General features: G+C 44.7%; 1 non-coding gene across 1 annotated transcript; it reads left to right on the forward strand.

The window, feature by feature from the left end:
• Positions 1 to 9,984: 9,984 nt before the first annotated feature.
• Trnap-cgg (transfer RNA proline (anticodon CGG)) lies at positions 9,985 to 10,059 on the forward strand. Its single transcript has one exon. It is a non-coding gene; the product is annotated as a tRNA-Pro (tRNA).
• The last annotated feature ends 2,130 nt before the right edge of the window (positions 10,060 to 12,189 follow it).

The following is a 12,189-nucleotide window of genomic DNA, read 5'->3' on the forward strand; positions in this document are numbered from 1 at the left end:
GGTGGGTCGCCGGGCGAGGAGTCTATCGTCATCGCAACAAGGTCGCGCAAACCTGTCCAACCTTCCGAGTGCCGACCGGTTGCATACAGCTGTGCTACCCTCAGGAAGCTGAAGAAACGAGAGCATTCGTCGCCTTAAAAACGGCAAACAAACTTGTCCTTCTCCATGACAACACATGGCCTCACACAAGTCTGGCACCCGAGAAAGCGGCAAAAAAAAAAAAAAAAATAAAAATAAAGAAATAAATAAAAAAAAATAAAAATAAAAATAAATAAATAAATAAAAAAATGGATAGTTCCTCCTCATCCATCCTACAGCCCGGCCCGCCTTCCGACTTCCATCTGTTTCGCCCAATGAAGGATGCACTCCGCATGAGGGAGTACGTGGATGACGGGGAGGTTATTGAGGCACCAAGAGGTCGGCTGCGACGTCGACCAGTAGACTGTGGTAAGATGCGGGCATACGCACCGTCTCTGTAAGGTCGCATAAGGCCATTACATTGAATAGAGATTATGTTGAAAAACGGGGGTTTGTAGCCAAAAGAATGGGGAATAATATGGTGTATTGGAATCCTGAATAAAACCAACCTCATTTCAGACAAAAATGTGTTGCCTTACGTATTGAACGCCCCACGCACTTATGATCTTAACTGCAACACTTGTTGTTACCAAGTCCCACTGCAGAGGTTATCAGCCTCTCTTAGAGCCGGCTGAAAGGGTAGGCTATGGATCATCTTGATTTTGCTCGCTGCTCTTTCTCATCTCGTGCTCTCGATCTTCACTTCCGTGATTATTTCCTCTAGATTTTCTCCATCTCTTCTCTCAATAAGGTCAAAGAACTAGAGAATTTTGTGGCTGACACGAGAAGACGGGCTCCTGGGGCCAATGAGTTGCATTTTTTCTTCTTTCTGTCCATTATACGCGCAGCATCCCGCGCCATCACCCAAGTTCAAATACGTCAATACACAGTCTGCCTCTGGCATTAAGGCTCCAGGGGTCGCAACCACAAAAGAAGACAGAGAACACAAGTGTTTCATCGAGTCAGAGCTTCGTGCTCTGTTCTACCAGATCTTCGAGAGCTCCTTCACAGCCACCCGCCCTAGCATGACCCACCTTCTTATCTCATCTTCACAGGTTCCCGTGTCGCAGAGGATTGACTCAAGAGAGATGAAAGAAGGCACGACTTGCGGTTCCATTAATCGAGCTGTGAGTTGGACTTGTACTGCTCGATCAGTCATCATGAGTTTGGACTTGATGATATTGATGTCTAAGCCGTATGATAGACGAACTTTCTTTGCCTTTGTTACTAGCTCAGCAAGTTCACTTTGACTGCTGGCCAAAAGCACTGTGTCATCAGGAAACTGTGCGTTGTTAACAGTTCTTACGTCACTTGAGATGCCTTTAGTCCAGCCATTACAAGAAAAAAAAAATCTTATGGGACTTAACTGCTAATGTCATCAGTACCTAAGCTTGCACACTGCTTAACCTAATTTATCCTAAGTACAAACACACACACACACACACCCATGCCCGAGCGAGGACTCGAACCTCCGCCGGGATCAGCCGCACAATCCATGACTGCAGCGCCTGAGACCGCTCGGCTAATCCCGCGCGGCGCATCAAGATTATCCCTAATGACATGTTCTTCATACATGTCCTACAGTGGGAGGACTAGAACACGACCCTGACTGACACCTTTCGATATACTGAAAAAACCGTATGTCCCAGGGCTTGTCTTCACAGCTGCGAAGCGATTATCGTGTAGACTTCTGACGACCGCTTTCAAGTATGCTAGTAAACCGAACTCTGCAAGCGCCTGACATAAATTTTCCCAGGCAACACGAAGGCTTTTCTTTAATCAAGGAAGCAGATCAAAAAGGACACAGAACTACCGCGACTTCGCTATTATTAGTGTAAAGAATCTGTTCACAAGTTCATTTCCCTTCAACAAAAACCTGCTATTTCTGTGGGTACGTGGGACTGAGTATACGGTTTCAAACGCTGCATTTTAGGATGCAGAGCAAAATTTTGCTTGCATCTGATAGTCGGCGCACTTCGCTCTCTTGTGTAGTGGGATGAAGAGAGACCTCGACCACTGTTCTGGCCACTCCCCAGCTACCGATATTCTTGTACATAATGAAACCAGCACAGCAACACTCTCCTGCTCCATTTCTTTGATAATTTCGCCAGATATACTGTCTAGAACACCGGATTTACAGTTCTTCAGATGTTGAACTGCGTTCTCTGTTTCGCTGTACAACACAGCAGGTTCTGATGTAAGCTGCTCAACTGTTCTACTGCCTGTACTATTGTTAATCCCATAATACGAGAGTACAGCTTCTGACGGTAGTGTTCCCACATCGCAACAGCATCGTCCTTGTCTCCTACAGGGTTGCCATCCTCATCGTCTACTGTGCACGTACTAGGATTACACTCACCGGTGTTGCCGCTGGCTTTCTTCAGGGGATCAAGCACTTGACTCTGATTAAATGTTTTATCCCATCACAGATCGCGTTACTGGCCTGTCCTTAATTACATGTAGTGCATTATTTTTATCAATTTGACGAATATTACGTGTACTCGAGAAGAATTATTTACTCTGTGGAGATGAGATTTAGGACTTTTAACTATTCAGTAATGAAAAACTATGTTACATACACAGTCAGACACATATTTGGAGCCACAGATGGACTGTTTAATCACTTAATAAGTCATGGTTGCAAAATGCTCACACGAATCCTTTACAGAAGAACGGAGAAACTGGTAAAAATCGACCTGTGGGAAGATCACATTAGATTCTGAAATAATGTAGCAACACACGAGGCAATACTGATTGAACGACTTCTCTTAGAAGACGGGTTAAGGAAAGGCAAACATAAGTTTACGGAATTTGTAGAATTAGAACCTGCTTTTGGCAAGTTTACTGGAATACTCTGTTTGAAATTATGAAGGTAGCAGAGGCAAAATGCAGGAAGCGAAAGGCTATTTACAACTAGTACTGAAAAGAGATGGGAGTTATAAGAGTCGAGCTGCATGAAAGGGAAGCAGTGGTTGAGAAAGGAGTGACGATTGTAGCCTATCTCCTACGTTATTCGATCTACACACTGATGCAAACAATAAAGAAAGTGAAAGAAAAACTTGGAGTAGCGATTAAAGCTAAGGGAGAAGAAATATAAACTTTGAGGTTTGCTGATGGAATTGTAATGCTGTGGACTTGGTACAGCAGTTGAACGGAATGGACAGTGTCTTGAAAGGATGATATAAGATGAACATGAACAAAGCAAAACGAGGAGAATGGGATGTAGTTAATTTCAATCAGGTGGTGTTGTGGGAATTAAAAGTAGCTGATGAGTTTAGCTATTCGGGCAGCAAAATAACTGATGATGGCCCAGTTAGAGAGGTTACAAAATGTATACTGGCAATGGCAAGAAACGCGATTCTGAAGAATAGAAATTTATTAACATCGAATGTAGGTTTAAATCTTTCCTGAAAGTATTTGTGTGGAATGTAGCCATGTATGGAAGTGAAACATGGATGATAAAGAGTTTAAACGAGAAGAGAATAGAAGCCTTTGCAATGTGGTACTACAGAAAAATGCTGTAGAGCGATGACAGATCACGGAAGCAATGAGGAGATAATGAATGGAATTCGGGAGTAAGGAAGTTTTTGGCACATCCTAACTAGACGAAGGGATCGGTTGATAAAACAGATTCTGAGGCACCAAAGGGTCACCAATTTAGTATTGGAGGGAAGTGGTAAAAATCGTAGAGCGAGACCAAGAAATGAATACAGTAAGCAGACTGACAAGGATGTAGGTTGCAGCAGTTATTTGGAGATGAAGAGGGATGCACAGGATAGAGTAGCGTGGACAGTTGCATCAGCTTCTGACTGAAGACCACAATGACAACAACGACAATGGGTTATTCACTGTGCACTCTCGGCAATTTTTTCTAATAGTCCGGCGTTTGATGGGCGTTTGACGCGAGCCAGATCGTTATTAATATTCTAGCACCCAGGGACGGGAGGTTGGGACAGTCGGCAGTCGTGGAATGTTTGCAGCCACATCCCCACGAAATAAAGAGGAGTGGTTCAAATTGTACAAATCAGATGACAGGTGTGGTCTGAAGTGACGTGAGAGAAGGAGGGCTGAGTTCCCACGGACCGCCTGTGTGTGAGTGTGTGTATGTGTGTGTGGGGGGGGGGGGTGTCTGCCGCCCCTGCGCCCCCTGCCGCGCCATACCACGGCCGTAGCACGACCACGACCACGACCACGACCAGGGCAGGGCAGGGCCGAGGCGGGCTCGTAAAGCGGCTGCTAATGAAACGGCCAGGACGGGACGGGGCGGGGGCGGGGACCCACCCTGGTTTTTACGACCGCCTGCACCAGACAGACCGCCCCGTCTGTTTGCGGCCGTAAACGCCGCAGTTACGCCGACGACATCTTCCGCGTAGCCGGGGCGGCGCTAACGTGGCTGCCGACGTCTCTCTACCTGCCGCTAGCGGCGGCCGGGGGACACCGCGTTTATACTGAGGAATAGCGTAAAGGCGAGAGTAAGAAACGAGAAGCGCTAACAGATTCAGGGGCCGCGCCTGTTAAGCGGACACACGTGTCGGCACGGCTTGTATCTTAGCGAGTGTTACTTCTCCGGAAGACCCTCCCAAACACAGGCGACGGTTTTCTTTTCATTTAACGCGAGCATTACCAGCACTAGCGACAGGGATTAAAATCCAGGGTGAAAGGATAACATTCGCTGATGACAATGCTGTCCTAAGTGAAGGGGAAGAATGATTACAGGATTTGTTGAATGGATGATGATGAAGATCCTGATTTTTTTTTTTTTTTGTGTGTGTGGGGCGCTGAACTGCGGGGTCATCAGTGCCCGTACGAAGTCCCAATTTTTACACAGTCCAATTTTTTGCGCAGTCCAGTCTAGCCACTGTCACGAATGATGATGATGAAATGATGAGAACAACGCAAACACCCAGTCCCCAACCCGGCCGGGAATCGAACCCGGGACCCCGTGATCCAGAGGCAGCATTGCTAGCCACCAGACCACGAGCTGCAGACTGTTGAATGGAGCGGACGATCTTCTGAGTACTCAGTGTGTGTGCAGAGTAAACCAAAGAAAGACGAAAGAGATGAACAGTGCCAGAAATCAGAAGAAAGAGAACCTTACCTTAAATGGTTCAAATGGCTCTGAGCACTATGGGACTCAACATCTGTGGTCATAAGTCCCCTAGAACTTAGAACTACTTAAACCTAACTAACCTAAGGACATCACACACACCCATGCCCGAGGCAGGATTCGAACCTGCGACCGTAGCAGCCCCGCGGTTCCGGACTGCAGCGCCAGAACCGCACGCCCACCGCGGCCGGCACCTTACCTTAAATTTACGTAATAAATACAGAAGATTATTGAAAATGAGTTGGGATGAAATGGAATGAGGATGTTCTATGTAATGCAGAAGTGATCACTAATTGTGTCTAGAAGTGAAACTGGCGGTATAAAAGGAGGCAGCGAGTACTGTGTTGCCAACAGCGAAGCACCAACAGCAGAGTAGGACTGCTGAAGCTGCCCGGGACTACTGTCGGCGATGTTTTCGTGAAGCGGAGCAGGCACAGTGAAACGTCCCCTTTAAACAATGATACACGACTGTGCTTTAACTGACACACAATATTTTGTTAGCGCAACGCTCGTGTATCATTGTTTAAAGGGGACGTTTCAACAGAAAAAATGTGTGTGAAATCCCATGGGACTGCTACGGTCATCACTCCCTAAGCTTACACACTATTTAACCTAAATTATCCTAAGGACAAACACACACACCCATGCCCGAGGGAGGACTCGAACCTCCGCCGGGATCAGCCGCACAGTCCATGACTGCAGCGCAAACACAGACAAGCCAAGAACAGGCAGACCTCTGGAAATGTAATTCATCAACAAAGGTAGTAAGTAGCTTCAAAACATCAGTTCGACCTGTACTTGAAAACTGCTCGTCAGTATGGGATCCGTACCAAATAGGACGGATAGAGATAGTAGAGGAGATCCAAAGAAGAGCAGCACGTTTCGTTACAGAATTCATTCAGTAAGCACGAAAGCGTCATGGAGACAACTCAGTCAACTCCTGTGGCACACACTGAAAGAGAGGTGTTGTGCATCGTGGTATGTTCTGCTGTTAAAGTTCAGAGAGCGTACATTCCTAGAAGAGAATCTAAATATTCCATCCTCTTACGTATATTTCGCGAAAAGATCACCAAGATAAAATTAGGGAGATCGCAGCCCACGCAGAGGCTTACCGGCAGTCATTCTTCTCCCGAACCGAACGCGTCCGCAACAGGAAAATGAGGAAGTGTGACTGGTACACAAAGACCGTCCCCTACGTACCGTAAGGTCGCTTGCGGAGTATAGCTGTAGCTGTAGACGTAGTAGATATGCTGACAGACGGGGACTGTCCAGTATCGTGCAGGCTGGTTGTCGAGAAACGGCAGTCAGCTGAAGGAAGTGCCGGTGTGGCCGAGCGGTTCTAGGCGCTTCATCTGCAACCGCGCGACCGCTACGGTCGCAGGTTCGAATCCTGCCTCGGGCATGGGTGTGCGTGATGTCTTTAGGTTTAGTTAGGTTTAAGTCGTTCTAAGTTCTAGGGGACTGATGACCTCAGATGTTAAGTCCTATAGTGCTCAGAGCCATTTGAACCACTGAAGCACTGGTGATTTCCAAAGTGCTATGGCAGCAGTCCAGCTAAAGCTTATGTGTAGGGAGTTATAAAAAGAATAGGCGCAATGGTAGAGCAGATCCCCATAAGGAACACATTTCTGTACTCAGTTCTAGGTAGTGTGGAGAGCGACGCCAGTGGACAGTGGATAACTGCAAACGATTGATTTGTGTTGATGAATGAAGCTGTATCCCTCTGGCAAATCCCAAGGAGGGGTTTGTGTTTGGCGAATGTCTGGACTGTTACCTGGCATCATGGATACTGCCACTAGTGAAGCACGGAATTGGTGAGGTAACGATATGGGGGGGGGGGGGGGGGGTGTATTTCGTGGTTAGGTTGTAGTCCCGGTCTGCGGTTAAGAAAACGATATGAACGCATTTCACAACATTGTGTACTGCCTACAGTAGAGTAGTTTGGAGTCAATGATTGTATAACGTGCCAATGCACCCAGTCAGGAAGCAGCATGTCTGAGGTAATGGCTTGTGGACAGCGACGTTCCTCAAATGGAATGGCCTGCCCGCTGTCCCGACCTCATCCCAGAGGAACAGCTTTGGTGTGACTTAGGACGTCGAGTTGGCTCCAGACTCCAGCGTCCAACACGAGTAAAGTAGGGGAAGCACAGTAGCGAGGTATCGAGGGACACTTCTCGACGAACGTCGTAACTTTGCACAACTTGTAGAGGAAGCAGGAAGAAAAGCTACAAACGTGATGAATAATGTTATAGCAATCGCAAATATACAGTTTCAGCTTGACTTGAAGACAATCAGAGGATACCGCTAGTGTATACTAGCATCAGTCGTAGGATGTGGTGCGAGCGTCTGGTCTCACAGATTGCAGCTTCAATGGTGAGAAGAGTTCAACGAGGAGCGCTACTAGGATCAATGGGCGCCTACCGCACTATCCCGAGTTATGCTTCGTTGGTATCTCTAGAAATATGCTCACTGCACTTGGAAATTAGGAAAAGACGAGCCTTTTACTGGTCAAAGACAGGCATTCAAATGGAAGTGCCAAAGGTGCGTGGAACTGAGGCCAGTTCGAAAAAGACAATAAAACATTGCCTATTACAACTGTGTCAAAATGACTGGGACACTTCAGGCACACGCAGGCGTACACACGACTTTCCCCCTAACATCAGGGAGAGATTAAAAACGACATTTCTTAACCCTTCGAGTGGATCGATGAGTTACCTGACTGGCCGTGGCCCTTATGCCACGTGTCCGTACAAAACTATAAGACAGATGAATGATAGCTGCGGCTGCGGCAGTGCGGGCACAGCGAAACACACATTCTGGGACTGTGCGCTCTATGACGACGCGGCGGGTAGTGGACGTTAGGTGTTAAGGATGTTCGATCCCAAAGCAGTACTAAGCAGCGAGTCGACCTGGCGCACGTCGGACGATAGTGCAGCCACAGCATCCAGTAAGGCCAGAGGTCTGCATGCTGCCATGCAGGCTAGACAACATACTCTGCAGATGCGGAGAAGATGACTGAGGTCGGGCGACAAAAGAGTGAAATACTGTCCCAACAATTTACATTGCGTTGGTGCAAGTGATCATGCAGGTGCGGAGTTTGTAAGACGTGTATATTTCTATTGTTTATAGTCGAATCACAATTTATGAAAGATGTTTATGTTTTATTAATAGGATTAAGTAGGAATAATTAATATTTGTCATGTTGGAAATAATTGTGGTAGCAGCGAATGTCTGCACCAAAGTATTGTTGGCAAGAGAGACCGCAAATTGATAAAATTTTAAAAAAGGGCGGGAGAGACCGCGTATGGATGCATTTTTAGAAAAGAGCAGGAAAGACCGCGCATTGATACGTTGTGTAGTGGTAGCAGGGATTGTCTGCACCAGAAAACATTGTTGGCAGGAGAAACGGCACTTGAGCGTTCGTAAGAAGTCAGTAGTAAGCGAGAAGTGAAGCGAGTCGGTAGCAGGTCTGAAGCGAGAGGTTGAGAGGAGCGGTGTGCCTGCCAGCCACCAGCTATGATTTAAAAGAGATTATAAACGGATGTACAGAGACATCAGCTATCATAAGAGGAACTAATATTATTGAATTAATTTTTTTGAGAAGCTCAAGACTACTGAAGGTATGTTTGTGCATTGCTAGTTCTAAGATTATTGTAAAAAGTAAGTCCCGTTTGAACGTTTGTAAAATCATTTCATTCAGAATATAATTAACTTTTGCCAGCAATATTGCATTTCTAATTATAATCCATCCCAAAAACCATAAACGTAAAACTTTACAAAATTTTATGTTGTCAAGAAAAAGTGTAACTGTGAATTACGTAACTTCAGTCAAATTAATTAAAGAATAACGTCAGCTTTGCTAATAAAGAATAACGTCAGCTTTGGTAATAAATACACCCACTTATTATGATAGCCCACCAGCAGTTAATAGAGTATAGTAAACCAGAGTAAGTATATTCATGTCGTAGTTCGATTCAGCAGTCACATGGCGATCCAGTAACAGTAAGAAAGGTAAGGAATAGTTTTGGGTTATTGCAAGTAACGACTGAGGGCCACGACGACGACACATTCTATGTTTCGTCGAAATAATCAAAAAATCACTTTTAATAAGCAGCAATTAAATTTGTATGCGAAGATTGAGAAAGAGAATAAATTTTAAAGGGAAGATTTCATTTGTTATTATTAAGCAACAGATAGAAATCCCAAGGAAAGGTTTCATAGGTTATTGTAAAAGGGAAGGTTATCATTAACAAAAGAGATATAGAGGAGACGGTTATTACGTAAAAACAAAAGAGGTGTAGAGGAGACGGGAAGGTTTCAACTTTAAGAAGTAAAAGCGATGGGTGGAAATATTCGCTATAGTGGAAACACTGCTAACGTGCTGCCCTACGCCCAGGGAATCCACCAGCACAAAATGGCTGCTGACTGGGGTACTATGAGGGCGGACATCAGGAGCGGAAACAACCACCTACAAGTTAAGTGCACCAAAATAAATGAAGAAGCAGAGAGCAAATTCTGTAGTGCTCGTAGTAGATTAGTAGGTGGGTAATTGGTTAACGGCTTTATTTTTGTAGTAATAGAGGCTGTTGCAGTTTTTTATCTCTTTTTTAAACATTGAGTATCAGAAATAAGTAATTAATAAACTGTGTGCCAGACCGAGACTCGAACTCGGGACCTTTGCCTTTCGCGGGCAAGTGCTCTACCAACTGAGCTACCCAAGCGAGAGCTTCTGTAAAGTTTAGAAGGCAGGAGACGAGGTACTGGCAGAAGTAAATCTGTGGAGAGGGGGCGTGAGTCGTGGTTGGGTAGCTCAGTTGGTAGAGCACTTGCCCGCGGAAGGCAAAGGTCCCGAGTTCGAGTCTCGGTCCGGCACACAGTTTCAATCTGCCAGGAAGTTTCATATCAGCTCACACTTCGCTGCAGAGTGAAAATCTCATTCAAGTAATTAATACGTAACTTATAGGTATCAAAGGAAATGTGATCTGTTTGGCCTATTTTACCTTTCCAGATAATACGCTGTAATTATGAAGAATAAATAAATAAAAATAAATAAAATGACTACCTCCTCTGGTATCTGCTATTGAAGGAGAATGTGCTGCCATTCCCGCACGGACATTGACACCTCACTGAAAGGGTGCCAAGCCGTCATAAAAGAGCAGGGTGAATGTACACCGTATTAATGTGTGTCAGGATACTTCTGGCCAGACAGCCACTGTGACTACATGCTGGAGAGTACGTCGGACCGACATTAGCTGGTTTATGTCGTATTCCATTCTCGTATTGAATGAGGTAGAAATGATTGCTGTACACCTCCAGACGCGTCGTAATCTGTCTTATCTCATTCTCATGGTCTCATCGTGAGATCGCTTCATTGGTTTCCAAATCATGCGAACCAAGTGAATAGCTCTTCGGAGGATAAAGGGGTACGATTTTCAAATTTAGCCAGCGGAAATGACGTCTTCCAGTTCAGTGTAAAACACATCAGGGCGAAATTTAACGTTTATAGATTGGGAAATGATAAGACAGTATGACGAGAAGAGTACGGCAGACAACATAAAGAAAATGACGCAAGACAAAAACAAGTGGTTTGCTGAGTGCACGAACGATTGGTCACAATTGAAAACCAAGGTGGAAGGGAAGGAAAAGTGGAAAAGTGAGAACACTGCGACCAATTTGTCGGAGATCAGTGACAAACAAAGATACAGGAAAGAGGATAGGAAACCATTAGTGGGGCAGAGAAGAGGATACCGAATAGAAGAGTTGGAAAGGAGAAGGGAAAATGTGTAGAGGATGTGGAAGGATAAGAAGAAAACGCGTTCTGTGAAGCGACTGCCCGGATTCCCATAGAGGCTGTACTGAAAGAAGAAGAAGCAGAAGAGGGAGATGAAACACGAGTAATACAGAAAAAGGATAGAAATCATTAAGAGTAGACAAAGGCTGCCTCTAACAGTCAGAACATATGAAGACATGTGCGACGTTCAGATTTGTAAGAAAGCTTGTCTCGCAGTCTTCGGTATAAGCAATGGACGCCTATCCCGTGTGATTCAACAAAAGGAAACATCTGAAACTCCTGACGTTAGCCTGTGTATTTCAGTAGGCAACAAAACACTAGACGTACAGTCACAATGGTTGATTTATGTGTAACATGACATTAAAAGCTAAATATTTAATTTGAGATAGATACGCGGAGGATATGTAACAATCGCCCAAATAAATGCAGCGAGGAGGACCAGGAATTTGTATCAGCTCATGTACGAGTAAATAGTTTTCCTACGCACTCCAGGAAAAGAATCCAAACACGACGTGTCTGTGTGCAGATCCAAGCATTGGCAAGATGTACTGTCTTTGTAAAGAGACCAACGAGGAATCTCCTAGCCTTGGCACGTATTGTAAAATATTTTATCAGTTTCTCAATAGTGGCTTTGCAAAACCATGAAGTGGCACCTGTCAAGTTTATTATCACGATGCAAATTTCTTTTGAGAGAAACGGTCTGAAAAAGAAAAAATTAGAAACAAAACTGAACTACCATGTTAAACAGACTAATGGTGTCTACAAAAATCTGAAAACAGACTCGGAATATTCAAATACTTATAAATGTGTTACGGTCATTGCTCTCATCAATGGATGGATTGTTTGGTGAAATCAGATTATGATAGTGGCCACTGGCTCTATCTACTCGAGCCACACATGATGTGTTATCACCACATTTCCCTTTCACAGTAATTTTTAATACAGTTAACGGTAATTTCCTGTTGTGGATGTTTTATAATGTAGAAACAGGTCTTCACATATTATTGTTCTTCTTTATTAATTATCATTTTTCGTGTTAGATTCCAATATAAAGGATATGACAGATCAAACACAATATCTGGTCCATACTACATGGATTTCCGTGAAAAAAAGAATAAAATAGATTGATATATTTTTTCCAGCCTCATTTACACAACCCATTTTTCACCATTTCCAAATACCGTGGGTTAGACCATTTATCCGTGCATGTCTT

Source organism: Schistocerca nitens, chromosome 10 (genome assembly GCF_023898315.1).
Source record: "Schistocerca nitens isolate TAMUIC-IGC-003100 chromosome 10, iqSchNite1.1, whole genome shotgun sequence".
NCBI lineage: Eukaryota > Metazoa > Arthropoda > Insecta > Orthoptera > Acrididae > Schistocerca > Schistocerca nitens.